Below are 25,232 nucleotides of genomic sequence, written 5' to 3'. Positions count from 1 at the left end.
GTGAGACCCTGTCTCAAAAAAAAAAGATTCAAAAACATGGTTTTGTGCAAATATAGAATGAACACAGGTCAAAGATTTTATTCAATTCAATTAATGAGGGCACTGGTAAGATATTAAGATTATTTCAAAGGGAATTTGAGGAACAGAGAGGCAAAGAGAAAAGACAAAACAGTTTTGCAAATAGATGCAAAACTGATTAATATCCTACAGTGCAATAAAATGTAATGTTTGGTGTTCTCTCTTCTGCAGAGGAGAAATCAATTGTATCTTTATCAGGCAAAATTTATTTGCATTGCTATGGATAAGAATTTGCCTTACCATCAGATTTTTTTTTTACAATTTTACTTCAATTCCTACGAAATTATAAAATAATCTAGTCAATAAGAAATCAGTTAAATTGTACAACCCTATGAAATCCAAAAATTCCAGAAATTCCAATAGGCAGTAATAACAATTCCATTGAAAGGAAACCTAGTAATCTCCTTTGCCCATTTCCATATCTTGGATAATTTTCTCTGGCAATTCTTATGCATTAAGGATGTGGTCTAGGAGGAACCCTTGGAATTTTCTCACTCTGGATTGTGGAACCACAAAGTCAGCCTGGAGCTGCCTATATCTGGACACCTCAGCTCCTGTCAGAGCCAGTTTATTATTTCCAGTCACTCATTACTGGGATTCTCCTCTCCCTGGGGCGTTATGAAGGTAAAGAGAGGGTTCTTGGGCAGTCACTTTCAGCATTAACCGTTTTATTCCCACATTTGGCAATAGGGCTTGCCGTCCATTATTTATGGCCTCTGTCTTAGTCTGTTTTGTGTTGCTATAACATGATACCTCAGACTGGGAAATTTATGAAGAAAATCAGTTTATTTCTCACAGTTCTGGAGTCTGGGAAGTTCAATATCAAAGTGTCAGCATCTGACAAGGGCCTTCTTGCTGAGTCATCCCATGGCAGAAGCCAAAAGAGCAAGAGAGAGAGAGACAAGTGAGCAAAAGGAAGCCAAACTCACTTTTAAAACAGCCCACTCTCGAGATAACTAACCCACTCCCTCAAAAATGACATTAATCCTCTCAAGAGAGCAGAGCACTTATGACCTAATCACCTTATTAGGCTCCACCTCCTAACACTGTTGCATTGGGGATTAAGTTTCCAACACATGAGTTTTGGGGGACACATTGAAACCATAGCAGCTTCCTTCCAAAACCTGTCTCAACTGCCCAAAGCCTTTTCCAGACTCTTCTTCTACTTGCAAACCCTCCGTTCAAACCAAAGAAACAGTTAATATAATCTTAAATTTGCAAAAACCATGTGGTTTGTTAAACAATTAATCATGCACAATGTTGAAACATCTCTTGTATCACATTTTTTAACTTGTCTATCATTTTTTTGAGTGTTCTTATGTCTTGTGTTTTCAATGAAGTTGCACTTCTAGAATAGATACCAGAAATTTTTCTCCTCTACCACCACCCCATATTAGGTGTTAGGTTTTTTTTTTTTTCTTTTCTTTTTCTTAGACGGATTCTCACTCTGTCACCAGGCTGGAGTGCAGTGGCGCGATCTTGGCTCACTGCAACCTCTGCCTCCCAGGTTCAAGCAATTCTCCTGCCTTGGCCTCCTGAGTAGCTGGGACTACAGGTGCCCACCACCATGCCCAGCTAATTTTTGTATTTTTAGTAGAGACAGGGTATCACCATAGTGGGCAGGCTGGTCTCGAACTTCTGACCTTGTGATTCACCCACCTCGGCCTCCCAAAGTGCTGGGATTACAGGCGTGAGCACCATGCCCGGCCCTGATTTTTTTTTTTTTTTTTTTTTTAATATACAGATGGGGTCTCATTACGTTGGCAAGAGTGGTCTTGAACTCCTGGCTTCAAGCAATTCTCCTGCCTTGGCCTCTCAAAGTGCTGAGATTACAGGCTTAAGCAACCATGCCTGGCATAGGTGTTAGCTATTTTGTATTAAAGGGCTAAAAAAAGGGTTCAGAAAAAATCTTTGACTTCTCAATACCTTCACAATAGTGTGCCAACTCTTACCAGAGAGTCCAAGTTCCCCCTCAATAGTTTCCACCTTCTTGTGCCAGGCCAAATGCTTACCCCTACATATTTCTTTTTGCATCTCTGTATCTACGCTCCCAACTTGGAATGCTCTTTTACTTTACTTTCAGGGCTTAATTCAAACGCTGCCTCTTCCATGAAGTCTTCCTTGATCCCTCTAATTAGAAGTTACCACATGACTTGCCTTGTCCTGTAAAGATCTCCAGTGAGATGACACAGGACACAGGCGTGGAGCCAGACTGCCTGAATTCACTTATTAGTTTTGTGATCTTTGGCGACTTATTGTAGGAGACCAGCATATGCCAGCAGGAAATATGCCTCCTTAGCATAAGGATTATTTTGAGCTGATGATTTTGAGAAGTTACAGATACAGGAGAAGCTCTGAAAACAGTAGAAATTACCCTTCTGTAAGGGGAATTTAATCTATAAAGGAAGTCTTCATTTGTTTTTGTTTTTGTTTTTTTGTTTTTGTTTTTTTTGAGACAGTCTCGCTCTGTCGCCAGGATGGAGTGCAGTGGCATGATCTCAGCTCACTGCAATCTCCGCCTCCCAGGTTCAAGCAATTCTGCTGCCTCAGCCTCCTGAGTAGCTGGGACTATAGGTGCATGACACCACACCCAGCTAATTTTTGTGTTTTTTGCAGAAACGGAATTTCACCATGTTGACCAGGCTGTTCTCAAACTAGTGACCTCAGGTGATCCACCCACCTCAGCCTCCCAAATTGCTGGGATTACAGGCGTGAGCCACCACGCCTGGCCGGAAGTCTCCATTTGTAAGGGTGTCTTCCTTTCTGTACCAGGAAAAGCAGGATGATTCTAAATCATTAGGAACTCATCAGTATAGATGGCTCTGGCTTAAATCTGTGCAGCAAACCTCACTCTTGTTTACTCTGCTTTTCCTGGCAGCTCCCTCATTATCAGCCTTCCCCACACCCTTCTTTCTCTGTCTGGCAAATGATGGTATTGAAACCTGAATTCAAAGCCACCTCTTTGAGGTTTACTCCTTTCTCTGTTTATCTCCTATGGATACATAAGAGGTATACATGTTGTTAAAATTCTGGAGTTTTATTTTGTTTCGATACAGGATCTTGCTCTGTTGCTCAGGCTGGAGTGTGGTGACATAATCTCAGCTCACTGCAGCCTCAACCTCCTGGGCTCAGTTGATCCTATTACCTCAGCCTCCCAAATAGCTAAGACTACAGGCACCTGCCACTGCCCAGTTAATTTTATTTTGTATTCTTTGTAGAGACAGCGTCTCAGCCATGTTGCCAACGCTTGTCTCAAACTTCTGAGCTCAAGCAATCCTCCTGCCTAGGCCTCCCAAAGTACTGGGATTACAAGCATGAGCCACTGTGCCCGGCCTGTTTTTCTCTTGTTATCTGTCCTGTGTTACAGAGGTTCATACTGTCTAAGAACTATGAAGGGCAGAAGAAAAAGTTATTTTTCCTCCCCTTCGATATTAAACCACTCTGTGCCTGAGTTTTCTAAAAAGAGTGCTACCCACTCACATAATAGGATTTTTGTGAAGATTAAATAAATTGATACATGTAAAGCATTTAGAAGATGCCTAGAACATAGTGAGTGCCCAATAAGAGTTAGTTATTATTGTGGCCAGGAGCGGTGGCTCACGTCTGTAATCCCGGCACTTTGGGAGTCCAAGTCAGTTGGATTACCTAAGTTCGGGAGTTCAAGACCAGCCTGACTAACATGCAGAAACCCCGTCTCTACTAAAAATACAAAAGATTAGCCAGGAGTGGTGGCACATGCCTGTAATCCCAGCTACTCGGGAAGCTGAGGCAGGAGAATCGCTTGAACCCTGGAGGCAGAGGTTGCGGTGAGCTGAGATTGCGCCATTGCAACTCCAGCCTGGGCAACAAGAGCAAAACTCTGTCTCAAAAAAAAAAGAAAAGGGTTATTATTATTCCTTTTGGATGCTCTCATAATTCTTTGCTAGTGCTTCTTTCAGAGTTTTTTGTTTGTTTGCTTGCTTGTTTTTGAGACAGTGTCTCATTCTATCAACTAGCCTGGAGTACAGTTGGCATGATCTTGGCTCACTACAGCCTCGATTTCCTGGGCTCAAGCAATCCTCCCACCTCAGCCTCCTGAGTAGCTGGGATTACAGGCACCTGCCACAATGCCTGGCTAATTTTTTTTAAATGTAATACTGTTCATTTAACTTCAAAAACATTACAGTGTTCTAAACATACGAAAAAAACCCAGAACGTTGCAAATCGTGTTTAAGTACAGGAGGTTCTTGAATTTTCATTGATGCAGTGGCTCTTCACTTTGCTGACAATGAAGAGTTCTACAGTTTGTTTAAAAACTACCGCACTTAACTAAAAAAAAAAAAAAAAAAAAAAAAAAAAATTATCATGCCAGCTGACCCCGCTTTGTCCACAGCTAAGATGGCAGCAGAATGCTATGTCACAGAAACAAGACAAGCTAAATGGATGCCCACTGCATAGTCAACAGGTCCAGCCTCACAGTGCACACACCCTGAGCTACAGCTGCTCCAAAAGGCATCTTCCCCACAGCCTCAACGCCAAGCGAGGAGCATCCAGACTTTATCTCAGTCGTTTTGTTCTTTTTACAAACTATGGAGATATACAGTTGATAACTCAGGATTTCTAGCCAATAACCATATAGTTAACACCACCTTACAAAAAAAAGAAAATGCCAGAAACTTCTTTAGATGCCTTGTCACACCCACAGCAAAGTGCACAGAGTGGGGAGAACACAAGAGTGCCTTTTCATTTTAAAAATGTTTGGAAATATGTACACCTTTGATGCAGTTTCAGGGTGCTCCAGACACCCATGGCCACTTCATGTAAACCACTGACAATTTCTAAAGCACTTTGAGAAACTACAATACGATCGTGATCAAATTTTGTAATTAAACCTAATGAGGGCAACAGACACTTCTCAAATAAGAGATGTGTCGAGTACGGCGCTCCCCTACTCTAAGTATTCACAAGGAGACAGATAAACAGTTTCTTTGTTCATCCTCATCCTCCTCCTTCTCTTCTTCCTCCTCGTCTTCTTCATCTTCCTCTTCCACATTTTTCCGGGCAACTTTAGCAGAACCCTTTGTGCCATCAAACTTTCCTTTCAACTTACAGTCAGCAACATCCTTCTCATACTTCTCCTTCAGCTTTGCCGCCTTGGTGATGTAAGGCTGCTTTTCACTGTCATTTAAGTTCTTCCACATCTCACCCAGCTTTTTTGCCATGTCTCCAATAGAGATGCCGGGGTTTGTGGATTTGATCCTGGGGTGGAATTCTGAACAGAACAGGAAGAATCCAGACGGTGGCCTTTTGGGGGCATTAGGGTCCTTCTTCCTCTTGCCTCCCTTAGCTGGTCCATGATCCTTCATTTCCCGATCATAGAGCACTTTATCCACCTTTGCCATTTCATCAAATTTAAATTTCTCTTTTCTGGACATTGTCTTCCACCTCCCAGAGTACTTCTTGGAAAATTCTGCAAAATTGACAGGGACCTCTGGGTTTTTCTTCTTATGTTCTTCTTTGCATTGGAACAGGAATTAAAATAAATTAAAGAGGCCAGGCATGGTGGCTCATGCCTATAATCCCAGCACTTTGGGAGGCTGAGGTGGGGGGATCACCTGAGGTCCGGGGTTCGAGACCAGCCTGAACAACATGGAGAAACCCTGTCTCTACTAAAAATACAAAAAATTAGCTGGGCATGGTGGCATGTGCCTGTAATCCCAACTACTCCAGAGGCTGAGGCAAGAGAATGGCTTGAACCTGGGAGGCGGAGGTTGCTGTGAGCTGAGATCAGGCCATTGCACTCCAGCCTGGGGAACAAGAGGGAAACTCTGTCTCAAAAAAAAAGGAAAGAAATTCAAGAGGATGTAAGCAAAAACTCAGTTGTATGTAAGAAAACCCAATTCTCCCTGAGAAAGAAAAAAAGCTGAAGTCCTCTAAAAATTAACTGCCTGTTTTTCTGTGGCTAGTAAGCCTTATCTCTCCCTTTCCCAGGAATTGTGAAGACTCTGTATCTCTAGCTGTGCAGGTGCAAGGTCACTAGGCAGATAATCGCAAGTCATAAAACATGTTGTTCCTTGAAAAGTAAGAAATGATGTAATGCATGTCCTAATTAAATAACTGTCTTTATTTCTTGCTTCTGTAATATGCTTCCCCCTGCACAGATCTCCCCCCACCCCACAAAATGCTTAAAAGGTAGCTTGACTCTTTGTTTGGGCTTAGTCCTGTGGATGTTAATCCGACTGGGCCAGTGCACCTAAATAATAAATAATTCCTTCTCCACCCCTCGGTCTCTCTGATTCCTTCATTATCCCGCTGCAGCATGTCTGCACAGAGAAAGCATAAGCAGACATCTTGGCCTTTGGTTTCTTGGGGTCACCTTTAGCCATCCTGACTATATTTATTGTTCACTAGTCTGGGTAGCGCAGGGCATGAGGCGCGGCTCAGCACTCCCTAGCCTCATGCTAGCTGCCTCCACGAGAGCCGCCTCCATGCCTGGCTAATTTTTTTTTTTTTTTTGAGATGGAGTCTCACTGTGTCACCCAGGCTGGAATGCAGTTACATGATCTCGGCTCACTGCAACCTCCGCCTCCCAGGTTCAAGCGATTCTCCTCCTCAGCTTGCTGAGTAGCTGGGATTACAGGTGCCTGCCACCATGCCCGGCTAATTTTGTATTTTTAGTAGAGATGGGGTTTCACCATATTGATCAGGCTGGTCTTGAACTCCTGACCTCGTGATCCACCCGCCTCAGCCTCCCAAAGTGCTGGGATTACAGGCGTGAGCCACTGTGCCTGGTCTGGCTAATTTTTATATTTTCAGTAGAGACGAGGTTTCACCATGTTAGCCAGGCTGATCTCAAACTCCTGACCTCAAATGATCCACCCACCTTGGCCTCCCAAAGATCTGGGATTATAGGCATAAGTCACTGTGCCTCGTCACATTTTACTTTTTCTTTTGTTGTAGAGACAAGGTTTCATTAGGTTTTCCAGGCTGGTCTTGAACCCCTGAACTTAAGTGATCCTCCTGCCTCAGCCTCCCAAAGTGCTGGGTGCTGGGATTACAGACAGGAGCTACTGTGCCCAGCCCTGTTATATTTATAATTAGTTAATCAGTTTACATATATTTATACTCTTATACTAAGTTTATCAGTCTCATATATATTTTATTCACTTTTTTTTTTTTTTTGAGACGGAGTTTTGCTTTTTTTGCCCAGGCTGGAGTGCAATGGCACGTTCTTGGCTCACAACAACCTCCGCCTCCCAGGTTCAAGCAATTCTCCTGCCTCAGCCTCCCGAGTAGCTGGGATTACAGGCATGTGCCACCATGCCCAGCTAATTTTGTATTTTTAGTAGAGATGCGGTTTCTCCATGTTGGTCAGGCTGGTCTCGAACTCCTGACCTCAGGTAATCCGCCTGCCTCAGCCTCCCAAAGTGTTGGGATTACAGGCGTGAGCCACCACGCCCGGCCTTATCTTATTCACTTTTTACATTTCTGTCTCCTTCACTGAAGTAAGCCCCTTAAGGGATGTTTGGGGAACATTTGCTGAATGAATGAACAAATTTAAGAATGAGTGAATGGGTAATCGGAGCCCTGGTTCTCAGTAAACAAATCTTAATAAAAAATCAGACTAGCCGGGTGTGGTGGCTCATGCCTGTAATCCCAGCACTTTGGGAGGCTGAGGCGGGCAGATCATGAAGGTCAGGAGTTCGAGACCAGCCTGGCCAACATAGTGAAACCCTGTCTCTACTAAAAATACAAAAAAATTTAGCCGGGCATGGTGGCATGCACCTGTAGTCCCAGCTACTCAGGAAGCTGAGGCAGAAGAATCACTTGAACCGGGGAGGCAGAGGTTGTGGTGAGCCAAGATCACTCCACTCCAGCCTGGGCAACAGAGCAAGGCTCCATCTCAAAAAAAAAAAAAAAAAAAAAAAAAAATTCAGGCTGGGCTTGGTGGTTCATGCCTGTTATCCCAGCTCTTTGGGAGGCCAAAGCGGGTGGATCACGTGAGGCCAGGAGTTTGAGACCAGCCTGACCAACATGGAGAAACCCCATCTCTACTAAAAATACAAAATTAGCTGGGTGTGGTGGCACATGCCTGTGATCCCAGCTACTAGGGAGGCTGAGGCAGGAGAATCGCTTGAACCTCGGAGGCAGAGGTTGCTGTGAGCCGAGATCACACCATTGCACTCCAGCCTGGGCAACAAGAGTGAAACTCCGCTCAGACTTTTTGCTCATGACGTAGAATTTTTTGTGTGTGCGCCAAAATATCATGTTGAAGGATTTTTTGACAAACCACCAAACCTATGAAATAAGCTTTTGTTTTGCAGTGTCAGGTATTTGTTTGAAGTGTAATGTTTGGACAGGCCTGAAATCTACAGCACCAGGATTTTTCCTACACAAACCATCTTTGGTATATTTGTTTTCTGGGTGTTAAATCAGAATAGTAACTTGACAGTCCGTTTATTATGCCTCCTAAAATTCACACAGATGGTTTTTGTACCTCCCCCCCAACCCCGCCACCTGCCAACGAAAGCCCTAAGCTGAACAGTAGGTACATTATCACTAGCAAGTTATGTGACCTTGAGCAAATCACTTCTACAATCTCGGGTTCAATGTCCTCATTTTATTTTATTTTATTTTATTTTTTTTGAGACGGAGTCTTGCTCTGTCGCCCGAGCTGGAGTGCAGTGGCCGGATCTCAGCTCACTGCAAGCTCCGCCTCCCGGGTTTATGCCATTCTCCTGCCTCAGCCTCCGGAGTAGCTGGGACTACAGGCGCCCGCCACCTCGCCCGGCTACTTTTTTGTATTTTTAGTAGAGACGGGGTTTCACCGTGTTAGCCAGGATGGACGTGATCTCCTGACCTCGTGATCCGCCCGTCTCGGCCTCCCAAAGTGCTGGGATTACAGGCTTGAGCCACCGCGCCCGGTCAAATGTCCTCATTTTAAACAGAAGGTGAGTTCACTTCCTGTTCTGTGTGGCTGCTCAGTGCCATTCCCACTTCCTCCTGTGTTCTCCCTGGTATCACAGGAGCTGGCATCTGGGACATGGCGGTTCCTGTACCTGCTCATCTTCAGGGCTCCAGTGCAGGTTCTGCCAATAAATGGTGTATCTGCAAGATTGAGAGAGTGAGAGGAGTAGACAGGATTATTGCTTCTGGCAGCAGCAGGCAGGTGAGCAGACTTCAGGCTTCCGAAAGGTTTACAGCCACGTGTTCCTGGTGTCTTCTTGCAAGGTGTTCACCTCAGTGCTGCAGGGAGCTGAGTTCATTGGTAGTTCCTACACAGCTTGATTTTCTTAATACTAGCAGCAGTCTTCTGACCTTCCAACAGTTTGTTTGTTTGTTTGTTTATGTAAAAGTTAGGCCTGGTGCAGTGGCTCATGCCTGTAATCCCAGCACTTTGGGATGCCGAGGTGAGAGGATCACCTGAGGTCAGGAGTTCGAGACCAGCCTGGCCAACATGGTGAAACCCCCGTCTCTACAAAAGTACAAAAAAATTAGCCAGGCATGATGGTGGGTGCCTGTAATCCCAGCTAATCTGGAGGCTGAGGCAGAAGAATCACTACAGCCTGGGTGAGACAGCGAGACTCCATCTCAAGAAAAAAAAAAAGAAGGCCAGGTGCAGCGACTCATGCCTGTAATCCCAGCACTTTGGGAGGCTGAGGCGGGCAGATCACTTGAGGCCAGGAGTTTGAGACCAGCTGCCCTGTCTCTACTAAAAATACAAAAATTGGCCGGGCGTGGTGGCTCAAGCCTGTAATCCCAGCACTTTGGGAGGCCAAGACGGGCGGATCACGAGGTCAGGAGATCGAGACCATCCTGGCTAACACGGTGAAACCCCGTCTCTACTAAAAAAATACAAAAACTAGCCGGGCGAGGTGGCGGGCGCCTGTAGTCCCAGCTACTGGGGAGGCTGAGGCAGGAGAATGGCATAAACCCGGGAGGCAGAGCTTGCAATGAGCTGAGATCCGGCCACTGCACTCCAGTCCGGGCGACAGAGCGAGACTCCGCCTCAAAAAAAATAATAAAATAAAAAATAAAAAATACAAAATACAAAAATTAGCCAGGCATGGTGGTGCATGCCTGTAATCCCAGCTACTCAGGAGGCTGAGGCAGGCGACTCACTTGAACCCGGGAGACGGAGGTTGCAGTGAGTGGAGATCGCGCCACTGCACACCAGCCTGGTGACAGCAAGACTCCGTCTAAAAAAAAAATAAAGTTGGTTTTAGTTTTTATTTTAAAAATAACTACAGATTCCTCATTTACACAGAAAGACTACCAACTTTTTAAAAAAATAACAGCTTTATTGAAATATAATATTGAAGGCCGGGCGCGGTGGCTCAAGCCTGTAATCCCAGCACTTTGGGAGGCCGAGATGGGCGGATCATGAGGTCAGGAGATCAAGACCATCCTGGCTAACACGGTGAAACCCCGTCTCTACTAAAAAATACAAAAAACTAGCCGGGTGAGGTGGTGGGCGCCTGTAGTCCCAGCTACTGGGGAGGCTGAGGCAGGAGAATGGCGTAAACCCGGGAGGCAGAGCTTGCAGTGAGCTGAGATCCAGCCACTGCACTCCAGCCCTGGCGACAGAACAAGACTCCGTCTCAACAAAAAAAAAAAAAAAAAAAAGAAATATAATATTGAAAAGCCACTTAAAGTTTACAATTCAAAGGGTTTTTAAATATATTCAAGGTGTTGTGCAGTCATCACAATGAATTTTAGAACATTTTTATCACCCTTAAAAGAAACTGCAAACCCATAAGCAGCAGTCTCTCCCCATTCCACCCCAACTCTGCCTATCCTCCACTATCCCTACCTAACCCTAGGCAACCACAGTCCACTTTCTGTCACTATGGATTTGTCTGTTCCCAACGTTTCACATAAATGGAAACATGATATGTGGCCTTTTGTGTGAGGGTTCTTTCACTTAGCATTAGGTGTTTAAGATTCCTTCACATTGTAACTCGTTAGAAGTACTTTGTTTCTCTGTATTACCCAATAAAGTCTCACTGTATCACATTTTATGTATCTACTTACCATTGGAGGGATATCTGGAGGGTGTCCACATTTGGGCTATTAGAATAATGCTGCTGTGAATATTTGTTGCTTTGTTTTGTTTGTTTTTGTTTTGAGATGGAGTCTGGCTCTGTGGCCCAGGCTGGAGTGCAGTGGCATGATCTGGGCTCACGGCAACCTCTGTCTCCTGGGTTTAAGTGGTCTTCATGCCTCAACCTCCCAAGTAGCTGGGACTACAGGCGCCCCTCACCAAGCTCAGCTAATTTTTGTATTTTTAGTAGAGATGGGGTTTCACCATGTTGCCCAGGCTGGTCTCAAACTCCTGACCTCAGGTGATCCTGACTTGGCCTCCCGAAGTGCTGGGATTAAAGGTGTGAGCCACCGCACCCAGCAAATGCTGCTATGAATATTCACATACAAATTTTTGTATAGATGTGTGTTTTTATTTCTCTTGGATATTCACCTAGAAGTGGAATTGCTGTGTCATATGGTAACTCTGTTTAACCTTTTGAGGTGCCTCCGGGCTGTTTTCTAAAGTCACTGCACCATTTTACAGTTCTACCAGCAGTGTATGAAGATTCTATTTCTCTGTGTTCTTGCCAATACTTGTTACTATCTGTCTTCTAAATTATCCTAGTGGGTGTGAAGTGGTATCTCTCTGAGGTTTTGATTTGCGTTTTCCTGATGGTTAACCATGTCAAGCACTTTTCATGTGCTTATTGGTCATTTGTGTGTGTGTGTATCTATCTATCTATCTATCTATCTATCTATCTATCTATCTATCTATCTATTTGTTGTTGTTGTTGTTAAGACAGGGTCTGTTGCCCAGGCTGGAGTGCAGTCGCATGATCTTCGCTCACTGCAGACTCAACCTCCTGGGCTCAAGCAATCCTCCCACCTCAGCCTCCCAAGTAGCTGGGACTACAGATACATGCCACCACACACAGTTAATTTTGTTCATTTTTTGTAGAGATGAGATCTCACTATATTGCCCAGAGCTGGTCTCGAACTTCTGGGTTCAAGCACTCCTCCCACCTCGGCCTCCCAAAGTGCTGGGATTACAGGCATGAGCCACTGCGCCTGGGCAGCCATTTGTAGATTTTATTTGGGGAGTTATCCATTCAAATCCTCTGCATTTAATTGGGCTTTTTTTTATTGAGTTGTAGATTTTTTTTTAAATCACATATATGACTTGCAAACATGTTTTTCCATTTTGTGGGTTGTCTTTTCACTTTCTTGATGGTTTCCTTTGAAAAATAAAAGTTTTAACTTTTAGGTGGGCATGGTGGCTCATGCCTGCAATTCTAGCACTTTGGGAGGCTGAGGCAGGTGGATTGCCTGAGCTCAGGAGTTCAAGACCACTCTGGGCAACATGGTGAAACACCAACTCTACTAAAATACAAAAAATTAGCTGGGCGTGGTGATGTGCGCCTGTAGTCCCAGCTACTCAGGAGGTTGAGGTATGAGAATCACTTGAACCCGAGAGGCAGATGTTGCAGTGAGCTGAGATTGCCATACTGCACTCCAGCCTAGGTGACAGAGCAACACTCTGTCTCAAAAAATATACATTTAAATATAAAAATTTAAAATAAAAATAAAAGTTTTAACTTTTGATAATGTATAATTTGTCTATTTTGTTGTTGTGTGTACTTTTGATGTCATAACTAAGAAACCATTGCCCAATCCAAAGTCACAAAGATTTATGCCTGGTTTTTTTTTCTAAGAGTTTTATAGTTTTAGCTCTTACACTTATGTATATGATCCATTTTAATTTTTACACATATGTATGGTATGGTATTTTGCACCCAAATACATAAAGCAAAAATTAACAGAATGGAGGGGAGAAACAGAATTGAATAATGATACTTGGAGATTTTCATGCACATTTCCACAGATGTATGTTTCCCAAATTTCTTTTTTTTTTTTTTTTTTTTTTTTTTGAGGCAGAGTCTTGCTCTGTCGCCCGGACTGGAGTGCAGTGGCCGGATCTCAGCTCACTGCAAGCTCCGCCTCCCGGGTTTACGCCATTCTCCTGCCTCAGCCTCCCGAATAGCTGAGACTACAGGCGCCCGCCACCTCGCCCAGCTAGTTTTTTTGTATTTTTAGTAGAGACGGGGTTTCACCGTGTTAGCCAGGATGGTCTCGATCTCCTGACCTCGTGATCCGCCCGTCTCGGCCTCCCAAAGTGCTGGGATTACAGGCTTGAGCCACCGCACCCGGCCCAAATTTCTTTGTTACTGATTTCTCATTTCATTCCGTTGTGGTCAGAAAACATGCTTTAAATTGTTTTTTATCCTTTTAAATGTATTAACGTTTGTTCAATGGCCTACCATATGGTCTATCTTAAAGAATCGTCTATGCGTATTTGAGAAGAATATGTATTCTGCTATTGCTGAGTATTCTAGAGATGTCTATTAGGTCTAGTTGCTTTATAGTATTTTTTTATTTCTTAGTTTTTTTGTTTTTGAGATGAAGTCTCGCTATTGTCCCCCAGGCTGGAGTGTGATGGCACGATCCTGGCTCACTACAACCTCCGCCTCCCAGATTCGAGCGATTCTCCTGCCTCGGCACCCCTGAGTAGCTGGGATTACAGGTGCACGCCACCACGCCCAGTTAATTTTTGTATTTTTAGTAGAGATGGGGTTTCCCATGTGTCTGGTCAAAGAGGCTTTCTGGTTAATGTTTGTGGGACACAGAGACAACAAATATAAACAAGTGCCCGGCCTGGGCAAGGAGAAGTTTTGGTTTGGGCCTTTTTTTCCAGTTTTAGCAGGGTCTTTGATGGGGCTGGGCATTATTGAATCTTTGCCAAATGATGTTCTGAAACCTCTTCCCATTGGAGAGCACAAGGGCAGAGCCCTGTGAAGAACAGACAGGCATGGCCAAGGCACCTGTGTACCCGACAGCGTTGGGAAGTCCCCCTTCCCTAGGCCGAAGCTGTCCTTTTCTTAGGTGAGCCCTCTCTAGAGCCAGACTGAGGAAAGGACAGTCATTGGCTTTCTGGAGGCAAGGACAGTCCCTGGCGTTCTGGGAGAAATACACATTGACAAGCGGGAAAGTCCCAGACCTGCTGGGAAGACAGGATTTTGCAAAAAGACAGACATAGGTTTGAAGTCTGACTGAGGAAAGACAGAGACCCTCTCATATTGTTTTGTATTGTTTTATACTAGGTACCTGTTTTAAGAAAAAAACAAGGAAGTAAAACCAAAGACAGCCAGCCAGGCGCCAGGTCTGAAAGCAGGCCTGGGCCTGCCTGGCCTAAACCCAGTAGTTAAAAATCAACTCATAACTTAGAAACCGATGTTATTCATAGATTCCAGACATCGTATAGAAAAACACTGTGAAACTCCCTGCCCTGTTCTGTTTCTCTCTGACCACGGATGCATGCAGCCCCTGTCACGTACCCCCTGCTTGCTCAAATCAATCACGACGCTTTCATGTGAAATAGTTAGTGTTGTGAGCCCTTAAAAAGGAAAGAAATTGTGCACTCAAAGAGCTCAGATTTTAAGGCAGCAACTTGCCGATGCTCCCAGCTGAATAAAGCCCTTCCTTCTACAAGTCGGTGTCTGAGAGGTTTTGTCTGCGGCTGGTCCTGCTACATTTCTTGGTTCCCTGACTGGGAAGCGAGGTAACTGACAGACGGCCAGGGCAGCCTCTTAGGCGGCTTAGGCCTGCCCTGTGGAGCATCCCTGCGGGGGACTCTGGCCAACCTGAGTGATCCAAAGAGCGCTTCCAGGTAGGCAATTGTCCCGGTGGAACGCCTCATCAGAGCAGCGCATAGCAGGCCCCCACAGAAGATTAACACAGTGGCTGAACACGGGGAAGGAACTGGCACTTGAAGTCCGGACATCTGAAACTTGGTAAGACTAGTCTTTTGACTCAAAGAGCTCAGATTTTAAGGCAGCAACTTGCCGATGCTCCCAGCTGAATAAAGCCCTTCCTTCTACAACTCAGTGTCTGAGAGGTTTTGTCTGCAGCTCTTCCTGCTACATGACCCCCTACCTGTCTACTGGCTGAGAGAGTCATATCTAATTCCTGCTTCTTCCCAACTTACTCTAAATCTGAAAATGTTTAAATCTCAGCCCTAAGTGAGGAGACCCCAGGAGAAGCCAAAGGAGGGGTGGGAGGGAGGGACAGACAGAGGGAGGAGAGAGTGAGGAGAAGCGGGGAGAAGAGGGGAAGGGAGAGGGAGAGGAGGGGGGAGGGGGAGAGGTGAGGGAATAAAAGTGGGAGCCCGGCTGCAGGGCCCAGACCAGCCCTACCAGCTAGTAAATGATGTTCTCCAGGCAAAGAGAACATTGTACTGCAGGCAGGAGCCGAGCTGACCTGGACACTCGAAGTCAGGGGCCCACAGACAGAACTGAGAGGGCTGTACATTCAGTAAAGAAAAAATTACACACTTATTTTCATTAACCCCTAACTAAACTTTAGCTATTCCTTCAGTTAATGTATGCAACAAAGTAGGTTGTATCAGAGGCACCTGTGACTCTGGCGCAATTTCAATCTGAAATATTTTCACTTCCCACTGCGTTTGTTGCAGATACCTTGAAATTTCTTACATTCGTCACTGCTTCAAAATCGTCGTTGTTATTAGAACGACTGCCAGATCTTATCACGCAGTGCATTAATAAAGTAGTGTTTATCTTGCCTGAGTTTGTTTACATTTTAATAACTGTATTTCAATACAGCAGGTTCTGTCTGGAGTCCTTTGTGCTGTTTTAGGCATGAAGAACATGACTCCAAGAATCCGTCTATCTGCCTCCCCGGGCTGCTGAGCACGGCACATGAAGGTGAGAACTGAGGAGGGCAGCTGGCAGGGGGAGGCTCTGAAAGCACAGCTGAGTGAAGGTCCGGTTCAACATCCGCTTCAGAAGACACACAGCCCTTTGTTGCTCACGTCTGTTGCTGTCTAAAGTTGATCAAGGGCCAACTTAGAGAACAGGATGGAGCTGTGGAGAGGAATGGGTAGAACACCACGGAGATATTGAGGGAAAAAGGCCATGGCTAATACTCCCACCCCAGCCCCAGCATCCAGGCACAGGGAATCTGAGCCCCTCCACCCGCATCTGCGAGCCCCTGACAGACTCAGCAGATGTCAGCTTTTTTGAAAAGACAGTGTCTCGCTCTGTTGCCCAGGCTGGAGTGCGGTGGTGCGATCACAGCTCACTGCAGCCTGGATCTCGGCTTTCAAGTGATCCTCCCACCTCAGCCTCCTGACTAGCTGGGACTACAGGCATGCACCACCATGTAGAGCTCTTTTTTTTTGAGATGGAGTTTCCCTCTTGTGGCCCAGGCTGGAGTGCAATGGTGCCATCTCAGTTCACTGCAACCTCTGCTTCCTGGGTCCAAGCAATTCTCCTGCCTCAGCCTCCTGAGTAGCTGGGATTACAGGAACATGCCACCATGGCCAGCTTATTTTGTATTTTTAGTAAAGACAGGGTTTCTCCATGTTGGTCAGGCTGGTCTCGAACTCCCGACCTCAGGTGATCCGTCGGGATCACTCAGGCCTCCCAAAGTGCTGGAATTACAGGTGTGAGTCACCATGCCCAGCCACGCAAAGCTACTTTTTTACAGAGGTGGGAATCTCACTGTGTTGCCTAGGCTGGTCTCAAACTCCTGGCCTCAAGCGATCCTCCGGCCTGTAATCCCAAAGTGCTAGGATGACAGGCATGAGCCACCCTGTCCGGCCACTGTCTGCCTTCTAACTCCTAGCCTGCTTCTATCACATGCTGGGGAGCTACCCTGTTTGCTGAAGAAAGCTGAGACCCTAAACGTCTTTTCCTCAGGAAGGTGAAGGTGAACTTGGTGGCCTTTACCCAATGACTGCTGATATTTGATCCCTGAGGGAATGAGCCAAGGCTCAGCACCCAACACCCACTTCAACTCTGCAGTTTCCCGGTTTCATTAAGAAGCCTATTGTTGAGTCTGGCCATGCGTTAAGGACACGTGGACTCTTGGAGCAACCCCGTTTCTCTAGCATCCTCCCAGGGGATGGGTTGGTGTGGCCAGGAGCCAACAGGAAGGGTGTGGGCCAGAGGGGAGAGGTTTCTTGGCAGCTGGCTGTCCTGGAGCTCTGTGAAGGTTTGACCATCAGGTTTACTGCACCAGGAATATTTCATTCAGTTTCCCCCAGCCAATCTGTAGATTAAGGAGAAATGGAGATTACAGGAAGATAATCGCAGTGTGGACACAGCCTCAGGTTTCTTTTTTGGTAAAATTGATGTTTATTACACAGGGGCATAGTAAGTAAAGCATGCACTTCATTTTTCAGTTTTCCTAGAATCCAGTGCTGTTTAAAACAACAACAACAACAACTGTTTACTCACTTAAGAGCAAATATATACGTTGTTGGATGAGGAAGAAAAAGTTCCATTGGGACTGGGTGTGGTGGTTCACACCTGTAATCCCAGCACTTTGGGAGGCTGAGACAGGAGGATTGCTTAAGCCCAAAAGTTCGAGATCAGCCTGGGCAAGATGGCGAAACCCCGTCTCTACAAAAAATACAAATATTAGCTGGGCGTGGTGGTGTGCGCCTAGTCCCAGCTACATGGGAGGCTGAGGTGGGAGGATCATTTGAGTCTGGGAGGTGGAGACTACAGGGAGCAGGAGGTGACTGGGAGCGGGAGGTGACAGTGAGATGAGATTGCGTCACTGCACTCCAGCCTGGGCGACAGCAAGACCCTGTCTCAGAAAAAAGAAAAAGTTCCATTGCTCCCCACCACCCAGATGAATGCCACCCAAAATAGCTCCTGAGAGGCTGGGGCCCGAGTGGCGGCTTTTGGGAGAAACAAACCACAGCTGCCAGCTATGGGGCATCAGCTGCACCACATCGTTCCATTAGATCCCCCGCAATGCCGCGACGCAGGAACTAATCAACTCACTTTCCACAGGAGGAAAATAAGGTTTAGGGAAGTTAAGAAGCTTGTTTCGGGCCGGGCGTGGTGGCTCAAGCCTGTAATCCCAGCACTTTGGGAGGCCGAGACGGGCGGATCACGAGGTCAGGAGATCGAGACCATCCTGGCTAACACGGTGAAACCCCGTCTCTACTAAAAAAATACAAAAAACTAGCCGGGCGAGGTGGCGGGCGCCTGTAGTCCCAGCTACTGGGGAGGCTGAGACAGGAGAATGGCGTGAACCCGGGAGGTGGAGCTTGCAGTGAGCTGAGATCCGGCCACTGCACTCCAGCCCGGGCGACAGAGCGAGACTCCGTCTCAAAAAAAAAAAAAAAAAAAGAAGAAGCTTGTTTCTGCCACACACATCTTACCTTCTGGTTTGATTTTGTGAGAAAAGCCTGGTTGGTTTGTTTGTTTGTTTTTGCCGGAGCACGGTGCACATTTCAGTCTGGAATGAGCGAGTATGGTGAGGGGAGGCGCGGGCGCCTCCGCTGTTCAGGTGTGTGGTGTTATTTAAAGCACTCCGCAGCGGCTCCGGGGAAGCCTGGGTCCCAGCCCTGTCGCTGAGCTGCTGCTCGACCTGAAGTAGCTCCCTTTTCCCAGCGTGCCTCAATTTCCTCTTGGGAAAGCTCACTACCGGCTGAAGGTGAGTGGACTGGGGAGGCAGAAGGGGACAGAGCTGGGGTGCAGGCCGGCAGACGGTGGAGTGTGGGAGAGGCTGAGGCGGGGGGGGAGTCCGGGGGCAATGGGGTTCCAAAGAGGGGGGTGAGTCCTGGCCTAGGAAGTCAGGTTCAAGGCGCTGGTGTCCCAGCTGATCCCTGGACCTGAACAGGGACGTGTTCCCTGGCCTGCTTTGAAGTCCCGTCCTGGGCGTGGGCAGCCAGAGAAAGGAAGCGTTCTCCCAGGGCTGCCTGGGCTGCACCCCCACCCTGCTGGGCTGAGTTCTGTGTTTAACGGAGGGAGGAGGAGGAAAGGGATGAAAAGCTGGGTCTCTGGTAGCTTTTTATAATTATTTCTAAAATGCTATATTTGGATATTTTCTGCTTCTACAAATAAAACATGCTTATTGTAAAAAATTCAAAGAACAAAAATCTGAAATTGCTGGAAATGTTTTCCCAGGGATGCTCCTAGAACAAACTATTAATTATTAGGTGGACTGTACATGCTTTTTTACTCCTTTATTTTCCTTTTTTTTTTTTTTTTGGTAACATATGAACATGTTTATGTTAGACAATATAGAAGTATTTGAATCCAAATATCACAGTTCCTCTTCCCCTCCTTTCAACCCCCTGGTGTGGCAGGCAAGGCCTCAGGATTGCGGGCCTCCATAACAGTTGTTTCAGCACTGTGCGGTGAAGTTAAATGTTAAAAGCTGATAGAGCCAGTGTCCTTATACAAAGGCTGGAATGTAACAAAACCCCACCCAGAGTTTCGCCTAGGCCTTTCCTGGGCCTTAAAGCGTGACAGAATAACGAAGGCATTCTTAACAGGATCTGTTTAGGATTAAACAAATTTTATTGGGGATCTGAAGAAACTCCCCAGCCCTCCACAAACAAATTTATTGGAGGTGGAAAGGAACTCCCCAAACCTTCGTGATTTAGCAGGAGACAAGATAAGGGTAATCACTGCAGCACCTGGACCCATTTAGATGAAGTAAATTTACTGAGGCTCCAGAGGAAGGTCTTCAGGGCTGAGACCTTAGTTATAGATTAGAAGTTAATCACTTATGTCTCTAGATAAATGCACACTTACACGTACACATAGAGCTTAGAAGGTATATAAGCTCTGGAAAACTTCGAAATTTTGAGTTGGTCTGGCGATAATTTCCAGGCCTTTTCCCTGCACCTGGTTACAGAAATAAAAACTCTCCTCTTTCCCAGTTTATCTGCATCTCAGTATTGGGCCATGAAAATAAGCAGCTCGCCCCTCAGTGTGATCTGGGAGCACCGGCACTAAGCACTGGGCAGTGGGAGGGTAGCTTCTGGGCAGTGCCCCCGAGCCTGCTCCTTCCTGCCTCTCCACCTCCCAGGCAGGTCCTCCCACCTCCCCAGGGGTGTGGTAGGGAGGGCTGGGGAGGCCTCAGCACTCCACTGACTCATCAACCCTTCTGTTCTTTGATGGGTAGGATGGGGTAGGATGCCAGCAGACCTGGTTTCATAATATCTTAGTGTGTTCTGCATGTGTGATCCAGCCCCTCCCTTGGGATGCAGGGGAACTATGCATCTTTTATGTATTCTCAGACTTTGAGGTGTCAGCTGAATTGGAGACAAATAATCCCATCTTAATGTCCAGTCACATAACTATACCATCATTTATTTGACTGGCTTTCACTGATGGACATTGGGTTGTTTATGTGTGTGTGTGTGTGTGTGTGTGTGCAATACACGTCACATCTGTGTGTGAGCTCCTGTGTTAGTATTAATATTATAAACAATGCCTCTCCTCATGCCACCTGACTTCAAACTATACTACAGAGCAGCAGTAACCAAAACGGCATGGTACTGGTACAAAAACAGACACGTAGACCAATGGCATAGGATAGAGAGCCTAGAAATAAGGCTACACACCTACAACCATCTGATCTTTGACAAACCTGACAAAAACAAGAAATGGAGAAAGGATTCCCTATTCAAAATGGTGCTGGGATAACTGGCTAGGCATATGCAGAAGATTGAAACCAGACCCCTTCCTTATACCATATACAAAAATTAAGATGGATTAAAAACTTAAACATAAAACCCAAAACTATAAAAACCCTGGAACACAACCTAGGCAATACCATTCTGGACATAGAAACTGGCAAATATTTCATGACAAGCCAAAAGCAATCGCAACAAAAGCAAAAACTGACAAATGGAATCTAAAGAGCTTCTGCCCAGCAAAAGAAACTATCTACAGAGTAAACAGGCAACCTACAGAATGGGAGAAAAATTTTATAAACTAGGCATCTGACAAAGGTCTAATATCCAGCATCTATAAGGAACGTAAATTTACAAGAAAAAGATAACCCCATTAAAAAGTGGGCAAAGGATCTGAACAGACACTTTTCAAAAGAAGACATACATGTGGCCAAAAACCACATGAAGAAAAAATCAACATCACTGATCATTAAAGAAATTGAAGTCAAAACCATGATGAGACACCATCTCATACCAGTCAGAATGGCTATTAAAAAGCTAAAAAAGAACAGATGCTGGCCAGGTTGCAGAGAAAAGTGAATGCCTTTACACTGTTGGTGGGAGTGTAAATTAGTTCAACCATTATGGAAGACAGTATGGTGAGTCCTCAAGGACCTAAAAACAGAAATACAATTCGACCTAGCAATCGCATTACTGGGTATATACTCAAAGGAATACAAATTATTCTATTATAAAGACACATGCACACATTTTCGTTGCAGCACTATTCACAATAGGAAAGACATGGAATCAACCTAAATGCTCATCAGTGGTAGACTGGATAGAGAAAATGTGGTACATATACACCATGGAATACTATGCAGCCATCAAAAACAATGAGCTCATATCCTTTGTGGGAACATGGATGAAACTGAAGGCCATTATCTTTAGCAAACTAATGCAGGAACAGAAAATCAAATACCTCATGTTCTCATTTATAAGTGGGAGCTAAATGATGAGAACACATGGACACATAGAGGGGAACAACACACACTGGGACCTGTTAGGAGGTGGAGGGTGAGAGGAGGGAGAGGGTCAAGGAAAATAATTAGTGGATACAAGACTTAATGTCTGGGTGACAAAATAATCTCTACAACAAATCACCATGATACAGGTTTACCTATATAACAAACCTGCACATGTACCCCTGAACTTAAGTTAAAAAAACAAAAAATGCCTCAGGCATTGTAGCTGCCAATTCTTGTAAGCGATTGTCACTTTGGCCTCCCTAGACCTCTATTCAGTCTCCAAACAGGTTCCCCTGCCCTGCTCTTTAAACTGGGAGAAGTTTAGCACTGGGCCTACCCAGTGTATGTCACAGGGCTCTGAAAGCATCACATTTACTTAAACATTCTGGTATAAAAGGGGATGTAATGTGATTACTATGTACTTAAGAGAGATAAATTGGCTGTCTGGACATTTCTCCATTGTAGTGAGCTATTTGCTGTTGGTGCCAAACCGCCAGGCCTGGCAGAGTCCATTCACAGTCATTCCCCTCTGCCCTCAGGAATATTTTTTTTTTTAATTTTATTTTTATTTTTATTTTTTTTGAGACGGAGTCTTGCTCTGTCGCCCGAGCTGGAGTGCAGTGGCCGGATCTCAGCTCACTGCAAGCTCCGCCTCCCGGGTTTACGCCATTCTCCTGCCTCAGCCTCCCAAGTAGCTGGAACCACAGGCGCCCGCCACCTCGCCCGGCTAGCTTTTTGTATTTTTTAGTAGAGACGGGGTTTCACCGTGTTAGCCAGGATGGTCTCGATCTCCTGACCTCGTGATCCGCCTGTCTCGGCCTCCCAAAGTGCTGGGATTACAGGCTTGAGCCACCGTGCCCGGCCCCTCAGGAATATTTTGATAGGAAATCTTGAAATGTACTCTCTGTAGTAGCCAGCGTCCAAGATGGCCCCAGGGATCCCAGCCTCCTGATATCCACACCCTTAGGCAGTCCCTTCCCACAGTGCAGCAGGGTTGGCCTCTGTGACCAAAGAATATGGTAAAGGGATGTCAAGTCACTTCCACAATTTAGGCTATAAGGTTACTATAGGTTATAAAAGGCTTGAAAGCTGAGTGCCATGGCATGTGCCTATAATCCCAGCTACTTGGGAGGATGAGGTGGGAGGATCCGTTAGCCCAGGAGTTTGAGACCAGCCTGGACAACATAGTGAGACCCTCATCTTAAAAAAAAAAAAAAATCCACTGGGTGTGATGGCTCACGCCTGTAATCCCAGCACTGCGGGAGACCTGAGATCAGGAGTTTGAGACCAGCCTGGCCCACATGGTGAAACCGCGTCTCTACTAAAAATACAAAAATTAGCTGGGCATGGTGGCGGGCACCTGTGATCCCAGCTACTCATGAGGCTGAGGCAGGAGAATCACTTGAACCCGGGAGGCGGAGGTTGGAGTGAGCTGAGATTGCACCACTGCACTCCAGCCTGGGTGACAGAGCGAAGACTGTCTCAAAAAAAAAAAAATTGGGTTTCTCTGGCTGGGTACAGTGGCTCACACCTGTAATCCCAGCACTTTGGGAGGCCGAGGCGGGTGGATCACTTGAGATCAGGAGTTCAAGACCAGCCTGGGCAATGTGATGAAACCCTGTCTCTACTAAAAATACAAAAATTAGCTGGGCATGGTGGTGCACACTTGTAATCCCAGCTACTCGGGAGGCTGAGGCAGGAGAATTGCTTGAACCTGAGAGGCAGAGGTTGCAGTGAGCTGAGATCGCGCCACTGCACTGCAGCCTGGGTGACAAGAGTGAAACTTGGTCTCAAAAAAAAAAAAAAAAGACTTGAGCTCTCTGTCTTGCATAATTTGCCTTGAGGAACGGGGATGGATACTGGTAGGCAATGAAAAATGTTCATTAGACAAAATGTCTAGATCTGTAAACCCAAGAACTTAAGAAGACGATATTGCATCTCTTGATTTAGAAGAAACTGAGTGCTCTCAAGGGCAAAATAATCGATTTTTCATTCAGTGCTAAGTTTCAGCCACATATCATTAATACGTGAATGATTCCAGGACTTTCTCTACAGACGGTTGGAGGTGGCTGCACACAGGAAAGGCATTGGTTAATGAGCCTGCATGTGGGTATACCATAGCTGGCACTTTCATTCTCACTCAGTTATTTGCATCCCTTTGATCCTGTGAAGTATCTTCTTATCCCCTCTTGCTAGATGAGGAAATGATGCCTGAAGAGGTTATACAAATGACCCATGGATACATTGCTAATTAGTGGCACATCCCTGGTGTTAATTAGGATTCTCAACGAATTGGAGTTATGTTAGCCAAGTCAAAACATGGGGAACTGGTTGGGCGCGGTGGCTCACCCCTGTAATCCTATCGCTTTGGGAGGATGAGGCAGGCAGATTGCTAGAGCTCAGGAGTTTGAGGCCAACCTGAGCAACGTAATGAGATCTCTTGTCTCTACAAAAAATTTTAAAAATTAGCTGGGAGTGGTGGCACAAACCTGTGGTCCCAGCTACTTTGGGAGGCTGAGATGGGAACCTAGGAGCAAGACCCTGTCTCAAAAATAAAAAACAAAACATGGGGAATTTGTCCTAAGGATCCATGGGTGTCTCATGGAGCTTGAGAGCTGAGGTCCAGGTAGGACACGATCAGGGACTGAAGCACCATCGGGGTGCTCTGTTTCCCCTTCTGTCTCTGCTCTGTTCTTTCTTCCTGCAGTCAGGTTCTCTCTGCTCCTGTAGGCCTTGCAGCAGGAAAAGGTGGCCACTACAGTCACTGTTTTTTTGTTGTTGTTTTTGAGATAGAGTCTTGCTCTGTCACCAGGCTGGAATACAGTGGCAAGATCTCGGCTCACTGCAACCTCTGCCTCCCGGGTTCAAGCAATTCTCCTGCCTCAGTCTCCTGAGTAGCTAGGACTACAGGTGCCTGCCACCACGCCCAGCTAATTTTTGTATTTTGAGTAGAGGCAGGATTTTGTCATGTTGGCCACGCTGGACTCGATCTCCTGGCCTCAGCCTCCCAAAGTGCTGTGATTACAGACCTGAGCCACCACTCCTGGCCATCACTGTTTTCATCCTCCCTCAGTTCCAAAATGCTAGAGAAGGCACACCCCATGGCACAGGGGGCAGGTCATATCATACAAAATAGACGCTGACCTGGCCCCGCTCCCAGGGCCTCAGCAGATACAGTCATTATGAGCTGCACTGATAGCCCAGAAGCAGAACTTGCCACTTGCGTTGCAGATCAGCAGCAGGCAGTGAGCTCCTGTGAGCTCGGCCAGGGGCTTCCCACAGGTGGATTGCTGTGAAAGGAGCTTTGTGCCTATGACTTCTGCCAGCTTCCTGCTTTTTCTCTCCTCATGGGCATTTTGTCCAAGCAGCCCCTGTGGCTACTTATTGTGCAATTCACAGAGCGCACTGAGGAGCCTTAAAGAAATAGCTGCCTGGGGCCGGGCATGGTGGCTCACGCCTGTAATCCCAGCACTTTGGGAGGCCGAGGCAGGTGGATCACGAGGTCAGGAGATTGAGACCATTCTGGTTAACATGGTGAAACCTCGTCTCTACTAAAACTACAAAAAAAATTATCCGGGCGTGGTGGCGGGTGCCTGTCGCCCCAGCTATTCAGGAGGCTGAGG

General features: G+C 46.1%; 1 pseudogene; it reads right to left on the bottom strand.

Annotated features, from left to right (window-relative positions):
- Nucleotides 1-4,624: 4,624 nt before the first annotated feature.
- LOC111535013 lies at nt 4,625-18,405 on the bottom strand (annotated as a pseudogene).
- Nucleotides 18,406-25,232: the final 6,827 nt, after the last annotated feature.

The sequence above is a fragment of the Piliocolobus tephrosceles genome, chromosome 14 (assembly GCF_002776525.5).
Source record: "Piliocolobus tephrosceles isolate RC106 chromosome 14, ASM277652v3, whole genome shotgun sequence".
Lineage (NCBI taxonomy): Eukaryota > Metazoa > Chordata > Mammalia > Primates > Cercopithecidae > Piliocolobus > Piliocolobus tephrosceles.
Note: the sequence above shows the minus strand (reverse complement) of the source record. Positions and strands in the feature narration are given on the sequence as shown.